This window comes from Bombina bombina, chromosome 3, assembly GCF_027579735.1.
Source record: "Bombina bombina isolate aBomBom1 chromosome 3, aBomBom1.pri, whole genome shotgun sequence".
Lineage (NCBI taxonomy): Eukaryota > Metazoa > Chordata > Amphibia > Anura > Bombinatoridae > Bombina > Bombina bombina.
Genome location: NC_069501.1, coordinates 388,236,848 through 388,244,745, shown reverse-complemented (window position 1 = coordinate 388,244,745; position 7,898 = coordinate 388,236,848). Strand labels below are relative to the sequence as shown.

The 7,898-nt window shown below is 37.7% G+C and overlaps 1 pseudogene; it reads left to right on the top strand.

Annotated features, from left to right (window-relative positions):
* The first annotated feature begins 2,544 nt into the window (after positions 1-2,544).
* On the top strand, positions 2,545-5,140 carry LOC128652354 (bombinin-like peptides 1; annotated as a pseudogene).
* Positions 5,141-7,898: the final 2,758 nt, after the last annotated feature.

The window sequence follows — 7,898 nt, the reverse complement described above, 5'->3', positions numbered from 1 at the left end:
GTGCTAAGAATAGTACTACTTAACACAACCTAATTACCATGGGTCCCAGACCACATGTTTTGTTGTTATACTTTGTCAGGGTAATCATGCAGGCCATATAGACCTCCCCCGATAGGGGGAGTAAAAGGGATTAAAGTGCTAAGAACAGTACTACTTAACACAACCTAGTTACCATGGGTCCCAGACTGCATGTTTTGTTGTTATACTTTGTCAGGGTAATCATGCAGGCCATATAGACCTCCCCCGATAGGGGGAGCAAAAGGGATTAAAGTGCTAAGAATAGCACTACTAAACACAACCTAATTACCATGGGTCCCAGACCGCATGTCTTGTTGTTATACTTTCTCAGGGTAATCATGCAGGCCATATAGACCTACACAGATAGGGGGAGTAACATAGATTAAAGTGCTAAGAATTGTACTAATATAAACACAACCTAGTTACTATGGGTCCCAGGCCGCATGTCTTGTTGTTATAATTTGTCAGGGTAATCATGCAGGCCATATAGACCTCCCCCGATAAGGGGAGTTACAGGGATTAAAGTGCTAAGAATAGTACTACTTAACACAACCTAGTTACCATGGGTCCCAGTCCGCATGTTTTATTATTATACTTTTTCAGGGAAATTATATATCTATCAAATCAATCTATTTATCTTCTATCGATTCTATCTAACTATCAATCTATGTATATCTATCTATCAAATCTATCTATCTCGTGGCCGTACTGATTTGAGACAGCCACTTGTGTTTCGGCCAAATTTGAAGTAGGAGGACAGACCAATCATCTTCTTCCATCTCCCTGTTCCAAAAATGCAGGCCATATAGACCTCCCCCGATAGGGGGAGTAACAGATAGTAAACTGCTAAGAATAATACTACTTAACACACCACGGGTCCCAGACCGCATGTCATTGTTATACTCTGTCAGGGAAATCATATATCTATCAAATCTATCTATTTATCTATCAAATCTATCTAACTATCAATCGTATCTATCAAATATAAATTGCATCTATTGATCTATTTAATTTGTATCTATCAAATGTATATTGCATCGATTGATCTATGTAATTCGTATCTATCATCAAATGTATATTGCATCTATTGATCTATGTAATTTGTATCTATCGTATGTATATTGCATCTATTGATCTATGTAATGTATGTATCTAACTATCAAATCTATCTAACTCGTGGTTGTGCAAATGGACTGTTTGCAGTTGTTTGCGGTGCGTTACACAGGGAGTTTGGTCTGTCACTGTGAAGCAGGTGTAACCCTTACACTACCTGATCGATACAACATCATACCTGATGTTTTAAAGCACGTTATTCAAAAAATATTTAGGAATGTTAGGTGATTAAGGCCCTTTATGGCTTAAAACCAGACTCTGCATCAACTATGTAATTTTCCTTGGGAGTTTTGCTATGGATCCCTCTCCGGCATGCCACAGTCCAGGTGTTAGTCCCCTTGAAACAACTTTTCCATCACTATTGTGGCCAGAAAGAGTCCTTGTGGGTTTTAAAGTTCGCCTGCCTATTGAAGTCAATGGCGGTTCGCGTGGTTTGCCGGTTCGTGAACAGTCGCGGAAGTTCGAGTCCGCCGTTCACGAACCAAAATTTTAAGGTTCGTGACATCACTAATAACAATATCCTGAGATCCTGGTAAGCAAATGTTATATCTTATACTTATATATTTGTAACAATTTTATTTAAACTTCTTATGAGAGTGACCTTTATTTTACATTTAGTATAGATTATACTGGTAACTCACTTTTTTATGGCACCAGAATAAAGAAACAACACAATATTAATAACAATTAAATTAATCAGATGCTTATTTATAATATTACACTGAATACTAAACATTATAAGGCTTTGTGGTGTAATCATGAAAATAATTAGCAATAAGGGATATTAGTAATCTTGTAGTTGTACATGACATAACAATATCTATATCTATAAATTAATACTGACATGTTCTATGGAATTGTAATCCTTTAAGCTCAGTTTTATGTTAAAAATACACTTCAGATAATAGAATAAAACAGTTTGCAAATATCATAAACATTATTTTGTGCTACTGAATGATTAAAAATCTATTTCATTAAAGGGACATGAAACCCCTAATCTCATGTCAATGCATTTTTAAACATCTTTGCAATTTACTTCTAATATCAATTTAGCTTTATTTTATTGGTATCCTTTATTGAAGGAGTAGCAGTGCACTATTTGGAGCTAGTTGAACACATTGGTAAGCCAATGACAACAGCCATATTTGTGCAGCCACCAATCAGCAGCTAGCTCCAGTCCCTGAGCCTACTTAGGTATGCTTATCAACAATGAATACCAAGTGAACAAAGCAGCAGCAGTAAAATTGAAAGCAGTTTAGAATTGCATATGCTCTATCTGAATCATGATATTTTAATTTTGACTTTAATGTAATTGTGTTTTAATGTTTCTTTAATGATATTTAAATCAACACATTTAGTAAAAATGTGATATGGTTCTAATTGTTTTTTTTTCTTTACTTTTAACAGGTAAAGATGAATTTTAAGTACATAGTTGCAGTGTCCATTTTAATAGCATCCGCATATGCACGAAGGTAAAATAAAAATACAAGGAAAGAACTATCAAAACTATTTATTTTAGATATGAATATTTTATTTCAGAGAACCTACTAAATATTCAAAAGAGATAATAAATTTTTAAAAATGCAATGGTCATATTTCCATATGTGGTAATCATTTTGTGACATAAAGCTTTCAAAAATGTGTCTAATGTAAAGTGCTATCTGATTCCATTTTCCATCCAGTACATATACACATTACATTATATGAGAGCACAAAAATGTAGTAAGATGTTAAAAGGAAGTTAGAAGGAATAAAGGCGGTTTGAACAAGGGCGTTAAATTGAAAGATAATTTTTATTTCCAGATTTTACTTAAGAATAAAAAGAACATTTTCTTCTATGTGAAGAACATTGGAAGTGAAATATTCAAAAGTACCTTCGGGTTTAGCGCAGTTGGTTAGTGCATATCAGGTTTCGCTCGTGTGCTAACTTTTTACTTTCAACTTGTAAAAGAAAGCTAAGCCACCCACATAAAAACGTACTTCCAGTGGTGTGCACTTGAACAGGAGAGCTAAATAGTGAGAGAGAGAGAAATAATAATCAGTTTGTATTAACTTAAACTAATTTGGTACAAATACAAATGCCTAAATACCCAATTTAACCCCTTAAGGACTAAGCATTTCAGACAAAAACGTTCCCAAAAGACCAGTGCATTTTTGGCATCACTACATTTAAACAGAAGTAGAGCATTTTTTTTTTAGGTTTCTCACTGAAATTATTTACAAACAGCTTGTGCAATCATGGCACAAATCGTTGTAAATGCTTCTCTTGGATCCCCTTTGTTCAGAAATAGCAAACATATATGACTTTGGCATTGCTTTTGTTAATTAGAAGGCTGCTAAATTCTGCTGTGCACCTCACTTGTATTATGCCCAGCAGTGAAGAGGTTAATTAGGTAGCTTGTAGGGTTAATTTTAGCTTTAGTGTACAGGTTACCCTCCCACCTGACACATCCCCCCTGATCCCCCCCTGATTCCCCACTAATGCCTCTAAAACAGCTCTCATCCCTCTCCCACCACAAAATGGTCACCCCCATCTTAAGTACTGGAAGTACTAAAATAAAAAGCTTTTATATATATATATATATATATATATATATATATATTTTTTATTTTTTTTTAAATATCTTTTCTGCAGTGTAGAATCCGCCCTTACCCCCAACCTCCCTGATCCCACCGAACAGCTCTCTAACCCTCCACCCTCTACCTATTAGACACCATCTTCTGGCTGTCTGCCAGTACCCAGTTTGACCTCATTTTTATTTATTTCAATCATTTGTAGTGTAGCTGCCCCCACTTATTAACATACCCCCCTCCCCTTCCCAGATCCCTTTCCCTCAACGGATCCCACATAGCATCTCCCTCATTGTCCCTCCTCCCTCCTTCCCCCTCACTGACGCAGCTTTTTTCCCCCCTTGTCTGTAGTGTGGCGTAGTGGTCCCACCTGCTCTTGCCCTCCTCCTGCCCCCTCCAGCGATGGACCGCCCACCCACCTACCTCCTTAAACAATCTGCACCACTGCTGTCCAATACAGAAAGGGCCACAGAGTGGCCCTCTCTGCATCAGTAACTCTGCAACTCTATTTCAGCAGTGCCCAATGTACCCCATGTGATCTCGCTATTTTTAGTGACATCGTGGCAGAGAGAAGCCCAGGACTGCAGCGACGTACAGGGTACGGCGCTGGTTGTTAAGGGGTTTTAAAAATGTAACTGCTTTTTTATAAGCAATTACTGTTGTCTGTCATTTGCTCAGTGGTACTACAGACTAAACAAAAGCCATCAAAGCACCAGGTGTGTCCATCTGTCCTAATTAGATAGAACTGTGCTTTCAGAAAATAAAATATATTTAAAAAAAAAGGGATGTTTTAGAAGAAGAATCACTGAGGGAAATCAGAGGTATAGGAGCATCCATCCTAAGTGCTGGTAAATCAGCTTTAAAAGACTTGGCTAAAGGATTGGCTGAGCATTTTGCAAATGGGAAGAGAACAGCTGAAGAGCATGAAGTGATGAAAAGACTGGAAGCCGCAATATAGTCTCTGAGTCAGAGGGATGTTTTAGATGAAGAATCACTGAGGGAAATCAGAGGTATAGGAGGAGCCCTCCTAAGTGCTGGTAAATCAGCTTTAAAAGGCTTGGCTAAAGGATTGGCTGAGCATTTTGCGAATGGGAAGAGAACAGCTGAAGATCATGAAGTGATGAAAAGACTGGAAGCCGCAGTGCGTGATCTAGATTCCTTGGATCATCCAGAGGAAGCTTCTGAAAAGGAAACCAGAGGCTTCAATCAAGAGGAAAAAGAGAAACGCATTATAGGGCCAGTATTAGGTATGGTTGGTAGTGCACTTGGAGGTTTACTTAAAAAGATTGGATAATTAAAGACAGAAAAACTTTGCTTTCATGAATATTTGTAAATGAAGCCAATCAGATAACATATAATAAAACATAAATAAAGCACAACAAAGCTATTTAAACAAGCTGCATGTTCTCTACTCTGCTATTAAATAAAAATCATATGAGCAAAACTTGTTTATCATTTGAAATTATCATTAGCATTTCTGCTTAATATTTATGTAGTAAAGTTTATCTAATGATTTTTCTACAGAATCCAACATAAAATCTATGGAAATATTTGTAGATAATAATTATATAATATTTTCTACAGGATTGTGTTTCACCCCAACATGTCGCTACCTGGAAAACTAGTTAATCAAACAATAAGAAGCATATGATATTTATTTACATGATTTTCATGCACCCTATTTTCTTATGCACACTTGTTCCTCTAATCTTAATATAAAAACAATGTAACAAACATGACCAAAATGTTAATAATTAAGCAGCTATACTAAAAAACAGCAAAAATGTAGGACAGGAAAATATATTAACATTTTCAATGATTTTAAACATTGTTTAATTAGTATTTATCTCTTAAAAGCCCATTTATACCTATAATGAGTTGCATTTTTTTGTCGGTTTGCAAAGCTTTTGTTCAATTTTAAATCTCTGGAGGAAATCTCTGCTGACTTTCTTCACTATAAGTTCATCTTGAACTCTTACTATTCTGCCCTTAAAGGGACACTGAACCCAAATGTTTTCTTTCGTGATTCAGATAGAGCATAACATTTTAAGCAACTTTCTAATTTACTCCTATTATAACATTTTATTTATTCTCTTGGTATCTTTATTTGAAATGCAAGAATGTGAGTTTAGATGCCGGCCCATTTTTCGTAAACAGCCTGGGTTGTCCTTGCTGATTGGTGGATAAATTCATCCACCAATAAAAAAAGTATTGTCCAGAGTTCTGAACCAAAAAAAGCTTACATGCCTTGTTTTTTAAATAAAGATAGCAAGAGAATGAAGAAAAATCGACAATAGGAGTAAATAAAAAAGTTGCTTAAAATTGCATGCTCTATCTGAACCACAAAATAAAAAATTTGGGTTCAGTGTCCCTTTAATCTATACAAGCAACATTACTTCTCTATTCTTATCTCTACTCTTTCTTCAAACCCAAAACGTCTGTTTTCCACTTTCAATAATCTTCTCCACCCACCTCCCACCACAACTTTTCTCTCAGCTAAAGATTTTGCAAGCTACTTAAAAAACAAAATCGACTCCATCAGAAAGGAAATCAGCTCTCAACATACTACCGGTCTCCCACCCCCTCAAAAGCTCACAATCACCCAAAACCCACATAGCCATAAATGTAGCTCTTTTGCCCCTGTTACAGAGGAAGACGTTTCTGCCCTTATACTATCCTCTTACCTCACTACCTGTCTCCTCAACCCCATCCCCTCACAACTACTCCCCTCCCTCTCTTCTACCCTTAACCCTATACTCACACACATCTTCAACCTCTCCCACAGCACTGGTATAGTTCCCACATCTCTTAAACATGCATTAGTCACATTATCCTAAAAAAACCTTCTCTCGATCCAATATCCCCATCCAACTTCTGCCCTATTTCCCTACTCCCTTTTGCCTCAAAGCTTCTTAAAAAGCTAGTATATGCCCGTCTATCTAATTTCCTTACATTAAACTCCCTCCTTGATCCACTGCAATCTGGATTTCACCCATTAACTTAACAGAGACAGCAATTGTTAAGGTTACCAACTACCTACTCACAGCAAAATCTAAAGGCCACTTCTCTCTACTTATCCTCCTTGAGCTGTCTGCAGCCTTTGATACTGTTGACCACCCTCTTTTGCTCCATGCCCTCCAATCCTTCATTATCTGTGAATCAGTTCTCTCTTGGTTCTCTTCCTATCTGTCTAACCGTACCTTTAGTGTAGCCTTCTCTGGGGCATCCTCTACCCAGTTACCTCTTTCTGTTGGGGTACAGAAAAGCTCTGTCCTCGGTCCCCTTCTCTTCCAAATCTACATGTCCTCATTAGATTCCTTAATAAAGCCCCATGGGTTTAACTATCATTTGTATTCTGATGATACCCACATCTACCTCTCTGCACCAGAACTATCTCCTTCTTTGCTAACCCATGTCACTAACTGTCTCTCTCATATCTCATCTTGGATTTCCTCTCACTACCTCAAGCTAAATCTCTCCAAAACTGAGCTCCTTATTTTCCACCCTTCTTCCAAAGTCTCCACCCCTCATGTCTCTATAACGGTTGATAATTCCATCATTACCCCAACCTCACATGCCTGATGTTTTGGGGTCACACTTGACACATATCTTTCATTCACTCCTCACATTCAGTCCTTAACTAAAACCTGCTGCTTCCACCTTAAAAACATTGCTAAAATCAGACATTTCCTTATACAAGACACAAATAAGATTTTAATCCACTGTCTCATCCTTTCCCGCCTCGACTACTGCAACCCCATCCTCTCTGGTCTACCTTGCTGCCGCCTAGCTCCTTTACAATCCATAATGAATGCCTCGGCCAGGCTCATCTTCTTTACATGCCACTCTTCATCTGCTGCACCTCTCTGCCAATCCCTTCACTGGCTTCCTCTTGCCTCCAAGATTAAAAACAAAATTCTCACTCTGACACACAAATTGCATTGCTCTCCCCTACATCTCAGACCTTGTCTCCAGATACTCTCCCTCCTGATCTACTACTCTCCTCCTCTCTTGTTACCTCCTCACATTCCCGTTTACAAGATTTCTCCAGACTGGCTCAAATCTTATGGAACTCTCTGCCTCGCTCCACAAGACTCTCCCCTAGTTTTAAAAGCTTCAAGTGCTCCCTGAAGACTCTACTATTCAGGGATGCATACAACCTACACTAACCTTCCTATCTCCACTGCTATCCCCTT